Raw genomic sequence first — 10,165 nt, 5'->3', positions numbered from 1 at the left:
TGACCCCTCTACGGCTCAGGGATCACCAGCTTAGTAACACACTGATGCAAATACACGTTACGTGGCTGGATCTCTTCCTTCCACCTTAGATCAAGTCCATAGCCAAGTAACAGGAATACTGCCTTTCTGGGAAGTCCAACGTCTTTTGAATGAAACATAGGCTAAACATAAGCCTCAGCTTCTCATAATTTGGATTCAATGTCTCAGCATCATTTGTTACAAGTGACATTGAATACAGTTGCTAATAACGCACATGAAGTAATTGCTTCTCAGTACTTGAACTGGAAGCTGCATTGCCATCCTGTATAGGAACACTTCTATTGAGTCAGTCCAGATGTGCAAGAGAAATGCAGTCAGAAGTCTAGCTAGAGGGTGACAATTCCCAAGGGTAAAGTATCAAGTGTCATATGATTACCCGACCCATCTGTAGGTGGTGTGAAGATGCATTAATTCCAGGCAGTCCATGCTCCTCAGAGCCCTTTCTTGTGACTTGATCATGGCATAGGTGGAAGAATCATAGAATCATTATAGTTGGAAGAGACCTCAAAAATCATCAAGTCCAGCTGTATACCCAATACCACCATGCCCAAGAATGCAGGACACAGAGGCTTTATGGCAATCTCTGAACAGTCTCACCTGCAGGCAAAAAACTACTGCTGCTTAAGGAAAGAGGTTAAACTGAGGAGGCTTTTTAGGGCACTGAAAAGTTCTTCCAGCCCTCGTTTCATGGCAGGAAGGCACCAAACTGATTAAGGGTGTAATACTCCTAGTCAATCTCCCCTCTCTGCACAAGGTGTCTGTGTAACTTCTTGCACTGACAATACTTCCCTGGGGCAGAAACTCCAGCTGAGAAAGAGAGACAGGCAATAGCCATCAGTGGTTCAGGTACCTAACAGGTTTGGCTGCTCATTCCAGAGAGAGCACACTGATGTTTCTACTGGTGCTACACTGACAAGCTTCAAAAAAGGCCTGGACAAGTTGGGAAATGCTGGGAAAGAGGCAGGGTTGTGGTCCACCTGGGTATCACATAAAAGAAAAGAAAAGATATTTTTGGAGGCAGAATATAGGATGCTGAAGACCAGGACCTCCATCCATAACATAGCTGGTGAGGAAGCAAAGTCTCAGTGTACAACTAAAGCAATGGAGTAAGAAAGAGAGGCTCAGGTTCATCAGGTACTGGGGAAGCTTTTAGAGTAGATTAAGTCTAGCAAAGGATGACTAGATTTCCACATGATGACTAGATTTCCCACTGAGAGGGAAACAGGATCTGCACTTCACATCAGGAAGATAATACATAAATTTCCAAGTGACAAGCAGGAGAAAGCAGACTGATGCACACAGGATACACTGTTCTGTATCTTATGGTAGATACTGCAACTTCAAGTAAAGAATAGAAGTTGACAGAAGTCAAATAGTAAACAAAAGTAATTTAAAAAGTCTGATATGAACAGATACAGCAACAGAAAGGCAAAACAATGCTTTCCATGTTTCACAGAATTCTCTAAGATAATGATCGCACAGACCCAGAATGCTTACCTTAAACAAGGACATGAACACACTCAGGTATAAAGGAAACAGGGTGGCAGGAAGGCAATGGAATGTGGAAATCCCAGGGAACTATTATTTCCAATTATTTTAATTACTCTCAAGTAAAATGTGAGATCTTTACATTGCATACTCAGATAATACTAGATTTCTAGATGCTGTGAATAACTTGCACATGTTTTGACTGGGATGGAGTTCATTTTTTCCATAGTAGCTCATATAAAGCTATGTTTTGGATTTGTGCTGCAAACAGTGTTGATAAGAGGGATGTTTTCTTTACTGCTGAGCAGGGCTTACCCAGAGTCAAGGCCTTTTCTGCCTCTCACCCCATCCCACCAGCGGGGAGGCTGGGGGGGAGGGCAGGACACAAGGAGTTGGGAGGGGACACGGCTGGGACAGCTGACCCCAATGACCCAAGGGATATCCCACACCATATGATGTCATGCTCAGCATATACAGCTGGGGGAAGAAGGAGGAAGGGAGGATGTCTGGAGTGATGGTGTTTGTCTTCATGCATTACCCATGATGGAGCCCTGCTTTCCTGGAGATGGCTGAACCCAGGGGAATGAATTCCTTGTTTTGCTCTGCTTGCATGCGTGGCTTTTGCTTACCCTATTATGCTGTCTTGATCAACCCACGAGTTTTCTCACTTTTACCCTTCTGATTCTTTTCCCCATCCCACTGCGGGGGACTGAGCAAGCAGCTGTGTGGGGTTGAGCTGCCAGCTGGGGTTAAACCATGACATGACTGTTTCAGCAACAGGCAGCTAGGAAATCCACAAAATGGCAAGCAACTCTTCATTCAGTTCTGAGCAGTACACACAATTGGTTTATCATATTTCTGCCATGTACCCAAACTATATCAGCACCAGATTCAGCATTTCTACACACCCCCAAAAGCCAGAAGATCAACCACTGTCATGCTCAATTTCAAAGACAGGAGCCACACAAAAGTAGAAAAATCAATGAACTTGAAAAGGGGAGCCTTAAAGAACTGCATGTTTTCTGGAGACAGAGAGACTATTTCAAGACATCATGTTAGTCTCAGAGTAAATGCATCCTGCCTGTCACAGAAAAAAGCCTTGAGGAAGCCCAAAGCTAAACATAACAGTATTAAAAAAAACTCAAAACCATTGGAAGCAAGAAAGCATACTTCAGAAAAACTGAAAAATGAAAGGGTTAAACTCCAGCACAAACTGCAAAAAAGCCAATCAAACAAAACAAACCAGAACCCTAGAAGTTAGGCAGAAACAGAACCTTCTAGCTGATATTTCTCTGGAGCAAAGTATCAGTATAAGAAACTGGGGCAAGAGCCAACGAAGTGACCAAGATCAGGTAGCACTCAACCAGGGTGAAGGATGGAAAAACTGCATTATTGACGATAGTATGCAACCTTTCACCCAACACTACTTTAATGCCAGAAGACCAAGGGAAACCTTTCCAAAAAAGCATTCTAAAGAAAGCATGGGAAACCTTTGACAGTGTAGTATGATATACAAAATGGCCACATTAGTACAAGCAACTAAAACTAGCAAGTATTTATATAAATATGCTGTATAGGGTAGAATCATCACAGCTTTTGTGAAGCAAAGTGCTGCCTTGCAAACCTACCTCAATGGCCAAGCAGGTCAACAGCTGGTGCATGAAACAGATCTGATAGATACTGTCTGCTCAGATTTCCAAAAGAAATTAAATAAGATCTCTCACAAAAGCCTCTTAAAAGATCTGAGTTGCCATGTGGTATGAAGGCTTGAGGTGGAAAGCCACTTGAGGAAACAGAGAAAATAAATGATAATGCTTTTTGTGAAGCCAGGTCACTTTCACAGGAATCTCTGCTATATTCATAAATGGTCTGGTAAAAAGAAATACTGAGATGACAATCATCCAATGATAACTATCTACTTATGACAGTAAGGAGAAAAACTACAACATGCTGCAGAAACTTCTCATAATATTGAGATATCATGTAATAAAACAGATGAACTTTGGAATGAAAAAATATGAAATGATACACATACAGAAATAACAGCCCTAACCTTACCTACTAGGTGTCAGGTGTTGAGTTAGTTATTCTTGTCAGGAATAAGATTGAGGCAGAGTCTGCTATGAGAATATCAGCTCAGGAACAGTCAAAAACCAAGATGAACGCTAGAAACTACTTGTAAAGAGCATAGAAAAGCAAAAAGGGAACAAACTTATATCACAACATTAATCCACTTTGTGCCTGTATCCTGAATCATGTGTTAAATTCTGGTCCATTTGCCCATCTCAAAGCTGATACAGAGGAATCATAAAAGGTCCCAAAAGAAGCAACACAACTGATCAAAGGAAAAAAGCAGCTTCTATGCACAGAATGCCTGAACAGACCAGGACTCTGCAGTCTGAAAAAGGTATCAAGGAAGGGGTAGGGGTCTAGAGATTAACATGTGGAGTAGCGAAAGCAAACAGGAAAATACTATTCACTGTTTCTTCTCCTACAGTAATGAGGGGACTTCAAACAAAAGCAGCAGGTTTAAGACAAGCACAAGAAGATACTGTCATATAATATACAGGTACGTGACTCCTTGCTGCAAGGTATGTAAAATGTCAAATATTTTGCACATTTAAAGGGAATAATCACTTTTCTGGAAGAAAATTCCAGATAGAGCTCTTAAAGAAGATGATTTCACCTTTGTGATCTAAGAATTTCCCTGAATTAAAATCACTGGAAGTTTAACACACTTTCAGGAAGCACCATAATCTGACTGCTACGTTCTCATCTTCTCTAGGTGTTCTCCATTGACTACTCCACAAGTCTCTAGTTCATTTAGCTGCCAGGCATTCCTTCATAATAATAATAAGGAAGAATTATTAATCCTGTGATAAAACAACTGCCAGCTTGGGATCAATATTCTCCCCATCTGTCTACTGAGCAAAGTGTGGTCTGACCTGCTTAGCTAGATCAGTAGCCACAGGAAGGATGTATTGGTGTCTTTGCTCTTAGATAGTTACAGAACCATGGCAGCCCTCTCAAAATAGCTCAGTTGGAGGGGTCGGTCCTACAACGATCATCTAGTCCAACTGCCAAGAAACTGTAGGCACTGGGTTTCTCAGCACTCAGCAGTGCATTCAGGTCAGATTAGAGGAAGCTTGTGCTTTGCAACAGCATGCATTCAGGCCTACAGATCACCCTATCTGTGTGGTATCTGTATCTGATGACATGTCAGACTCCAGAAAGGGGCTGTGGCCCCCAGGTAAGCTGAATGGTGTTCCTCTGATCTGAGAGAGCCTAAAGGGGTGTCACAAAAGCAATTGCACCTCATGTCTTGCACACAACCAAAATTTGCTGCTGTCTTTTTGGAAATTAATTTCAGACATGTACTGTCATTTTCCTAGATTCCCCCAAAGCTTGGCAAGTGAGGTACAGAATACAACAGGCACTTACCTATAATCAATGCAAAAATTACTTTTTCTTTCACATGTGGACGCTGGGATGACATCAATTCAGTGATCGATGAGCCAAGCATGTTCTTCATCTTCTCCTCCAAAGATGTGCAGTTACCGAGGCACCTGCCAAGGAAACAAAACCCACTTTATTCATAACAATTCTAAATTAGTATTAGAATAGAAATTCCTGAAAGGATATTTGCATTCACAAAAAGTTCTTGGCAGAAAAATTGCTTAGCTCTTTTGTTGGGACAATAGCTCTTCCTTCAAGAAAAAGTCAGTATTGATCTAGTGCTGCCACCCCAAATACAGCTCGAGGCAGGTAGCTACCAGGCAGCCTTCCTTTATAGAAAAGCTGAAGGAAACTCAGGCTACACCTTTGTAGCCACAAGTTTAAGAGAGTCCAGTCCCCAATGCAGGACACTGCAACTCGTTCACAGTTGTGATCTGCAGACACATTTGGGAAAGAAAGGAAGGCTGGCTACAGGCTGTGCAAAATGGAATGGAAAAGCCTAGGCCTATATAATTAAAGCCACAAAAAAGTTTGCAATGCAGCTCTTATCCATTACAAATACAAGTCCAAATTTCATAGCTTATGCTTTTTCTCATGGTTACACAGAAGTATCTTCCAAAATATTAACAATATTTTAAATATTCAGCAAGAATATATTTTAAAATAGTTCTTTAAGTATTCAGGAAAGGCATATTCAAATTTTGTATGAGGAAAAAGCACAGTATACACCCAACACACCTTAGAACCTGGCTTGTCCCTAGGTTTGAGTGTCCTTTCCCACAAGTTGCATGTGGCTTAAGTGTATTTGCCATTGGATTTCAGTCACATTCACTTGCCTTTACAAATACCAATTACTAGACTGCACAAACTGGTACACAAAGTTTGTCTTGGCTAATCTCTGTACAAGTGGGTTTCTGAAGAGAAATCTGCATGTTCAAACCCAAAATTTCCCAACAAAGGACTTGAAACCAGGGTTCCAGACCATGATTTTTTAAACCAGATATCTAGGAGCAGGAAACATTTAAAGATGTGGGATTTCCCAGGATAAACTCTAGTTAGACAAACTTAACTAAACACAAAATGGTGGTCAAGAACGCAGTGTGCCTGCAGCCTCGCACACTGACTAGCGCTCAGGTTCCCCTGCCCGGGGGTTAGCAGTTAGGCCACATCAGCACAATGCCTTTGCATGGCAGGTGCTGAACTATTCCAGTACAGACCTGCCTGTGCTTCTCTGAAGACCTAGCTCCAAATCCTCATCTAGCAGTTAAAATAAAGCTCCTGAAAAACAAAATCAAGTCACTTTTCCAGAAGCCATCAACATCCTTTATCAGGCCCACAAGCAATAGCTACTAAACCTTTGCTTTCCTTTCTGATTTCATTGAGGGAGTATCTTTCATTATGAGACTTCAGGAAACAAGAGCAGCTTTCAATATACAAGGACCTTCACCCACTTTTTGCTCTTATTCTTGGTAGCACTGTTGCAACTGAGACTGTCATAGGGCTGCGTTTGATTACACTTGCCAGAGGATTTGCTGCCAAATTTATTTTATTAATAGTCTGTTTAATTCAAGTCAAAATATGCTTGGAACTTAAAGCCTTCAGTCCAACTTTGGCACCTGCTCTAGCCTCACACTTGGTCTACCCCTTATGTTCAAAATGGACCATCTTGCTGATTGATGTCAGGTCCCCCAAACACAAGAATCAAAGTAATACTCAGGCACAATAATTGCAGGAACTGAATCTGGAAGAAACTCGACACAAAGCTAGACTATTATCTTTTTTTATGGTGTCTGAACAGAGACACTCTATGGCAGCAAGGCATGTATGTCACTTCACCCTGGTTCTGTAGGGATAAGTCATGTAGCTGACTCCAAGCAGGTTCACAGCTTCATCTTCAGCAAAGTTTCCTACAAGGCACACACAGAGCAGAGCTTCCCTACAAGGAGCTCACCATCCCATCTGGTCCACAAATGCTCTGGTACCTTTCGTGTCACCCAAATAATCCCAACATCCTATGACTTCAGTCTCATTCCTTACATAAAGGTTACGGTAAGAAAGCCAAAAGCAAACAAAGGTAAGTGCTGTTTCAGCCTTTGGAAAGGCATTTGCTAACTACTTCCTCTTAGCACACTGCTTTGATTTGTCAGTAACAAAACATTAACAGGATTAAGTTGCTCTGCTAGAACTGTATCAGCACAAGCTACAGAATATCCAGGATTCTGTTCAGCAGCAACCAGTCTAAATAGCTTGTGTACAAGCTGGAAATTACTTAAAGCAGAGCTTACTACACAAGCAAACTCAAGTCTTCAGCTGCCTTTTTTTTATTGCTGTACTACCAACCTCATTGAACTCATGCATATTGCAAGCAGATGGGGGAGAGATCCAAAGCCAGTGGATACAGAAGTAAATTTTTATGCCTGTGACTTTATCTTGTTTTGCTTCTGTGCCCTTAAAAGCAAACTGTATAGTTTCACCTAGGGCTCTGAGTCAAACAGCATTTACCCAGTCTCTCAGGATAATCCTAAAAAAACCTCCTCCTTATTAAACTACTGTGAAGTCATTTTCTGGTCAGAGCCTCCTGCTGCCTTGTCAATCTTGTCCCTAATTGAGAAATGTGCATTATCCAGAACTGCCCTGACTTGCAGAATGCTAAAGAATTGTCTTAAACACTAAGCCATTAACAAGATCTTGCTATACTAATGTGTCATCGAATTGCTTCAACAACTCTTGTGACTCCTCCCCATCATGTTTGCCACAACAGCTCTCATTTTCTTCCTTAAATGATACCAATATATACACACCAACAGCACATGCTATCGCCATAGTATTTAACCTCTCCTTGGGCAGTTCTTGAAAGAGAGAAGCAAGAACAACCAGCTGCTGTTGTAATGACTTGTCCATGCAGAATTTAGTGAAAAAATAGAAACTGATATGCAGGCACAAGTCTACAGCTGATTCAAATCATCTTCACTGGGTTACCCAGTACAGAGCTGTGTTAATACTCACTAGCTGAAGGTTGAAGGTTTTTCCCCATTACTTCAGGGATGGCTATTCAGGTACAGGCAATGATACATGTGCTTGGAGACTGAGCTACAAGTCTTGTTAAAGGCAAAGTGAAAAAGGGGAGAAGGAACAGAGAGATTAAGAAAAAAAATATCTCCGTATTTGTTTCTGGATTTACGGTCCTCTAGGGGATGAACGATGACTACAAAGAATAAAGCAATTTTCCATTCGTGTTTTCTGTTGAATTCAATTGTTCTACAAAGCTAGTGTTAAGATGAAGAGAAATTTAATTACCTTATTCCTCTTGTGAAGAATGAAATTAACAACATGTCCATGATAGGACAAAGTATTTCCAGCTTATTGTTAGTCTGTATGAAGAAAGACTCAAGGAAGTGGAAGCAGACATGATCTTGATCACAGCTCTGGTTTCTAAGTCAGGAAAGGGAAGGTGGCGGTGAAGAACAGTAAGATGAGAATTAAAAATAATGCAAATTAGACCTTGGAGCATTTGCACATAAAGGCTGAGACTGACATGAATGACAAGGATCTAAACTCAGCTAAGTAGAGAAAAAAACATTAAGAAATTTGTGTCATTCTCATGCCCACTTCTAGCCTCCAGAAAGGATTTAAGAAAATTTGAGGCTGCAGCAACAAATAAAGGAATATCAACAATTGAACAGCTGGACAGCAAAAACGAACAGTGCTTCAATACTAGCCCAGTGGACCCTGCAGTCTTATGGATCCAGAAATCTTCCTGCCACACCAAGGGGCATGTCAGTCACACATGCCAGACCCAGGGAATACAGAGCAAAGACACCATGCAAGTAGCTACCAGCGTGTGAGGGACACCACCCATGACCTTCTGCACTTCATTGCTCCTAGCAAAGACACCATGCAAGTAGCTACCAGCATGTGAGGGACACCACCCACGACCTTCTGCACTTCATTGCTCCCGTCCATGCTGGGCAGAGGTGCACTAGACCATCACCAGCAAGAACAGTGTTGCCTCTGGCTGTACACAACTGCCTGTGCCTCCCAGCTCCAGTACTCAGAGGGCTTGTTCTCACAGCCCGATTCAAATTCCCTCCTGCCCCCAAAGTGTCCTAGCAGCAACCGCAGGTGACTTCTCTAGTAAGCCTGGAGCTTCATGCACTGCAGGAAACAGAGCAAGGTATAGACCACACTTAGGGCACCCTGTAACACTCAATGCTATAGACAGATGGCACACACAGTAGCAGGAGGCAATCTTTTTATAACCAGCAACCTTTGAGAGTCAGCCCTTCAAGATTTTTCCTAGTTAGAACACAGCATTAAGGATTTTTTTTCCAATCTTTTTATAACCAGCAACCTTTGAGAATCAGCCCTTCAAGATTTTTCCTAGCTAGAACACAGCATTTTAAGGATTTTTTTTTTTCCTTTCTTTCTTTTAAATATAAGACGACCTCCCCCACTCTGGTGCCAGTACTTTCACATATTTACACTAAAACAGAAGGACACATGCATATGGAATGCTTAGTTATAACAGGGCTGCAATAATAACACAGCAACATCTTTGTGCTGAGTGTATGCGTGATCTCCCTGCAGACAGGCAGGGTTCTCTGGGTGTTCCACCCTTCCTGCTTGCTGAGTCTGGGTGGGCTGGACCCTGCTCTGGGTTGCTAAAAAAAAAAGAGAAGGCTGGTGCAGGAAGCCAGGCTTACAAAGCATTTGGGTGGTAAGACAGAATCAAATGGTGCTGGTGACAGCTGATTTTCTCAGGCTGTGTCTGCACACTAGAAACAGTCTGTGTACCTCCCTTACTTGTGGGGACATGAGGCTCTCAGACTTAAGTGGAAGGAGCTTCTGTCTCTCCTCAATCATCCCTGTTATGCAGACACTGCCAGGCAGCATGCTTTCAAGGATCCAGGTCAGCACACAGCAACTGCAAGGGGAGAAGTTTTGACAGTGATAAGCCAGGTCCCGTGTTGCAACTGTGCAGGGACAAGTCAGCAAGATCATTTCCGAGACCATTTAGGTAAGGTTGGAGACTTTGGTGAAATGGAGAAGTTTTGACAGTGATAAGCCAGGTCCTGTGTTGCAACTGTGCAGGGACAAGTCAGGAAGATCATTTCCGAGACCATTCAGGTAAGGTTGGAGACGTTGGTGAAATAGTACTCTGACATTTGCAAGGAAGGCAGGG

Source organism: Cariama cristata, unplaced genomic scaffold (genome assembly GCF_000690535.1).
Source record: "Cariama cristata isolate BGI_N322 unplaced genomic scaffold, ASM69053v1 scaffold6117, whole genome shotgun sequence".
Classification (NCBI taxonomy): Eukaryota; Metazoa; Chordata; class Aves; order Cariamiformes; family Cariamidae; genus Cariama; species Cariama cristata.
The sequence above is the reverse complement of the archived record's forward strand: the minus strand, read 5'-3'. Positions refer to the sequence as shown.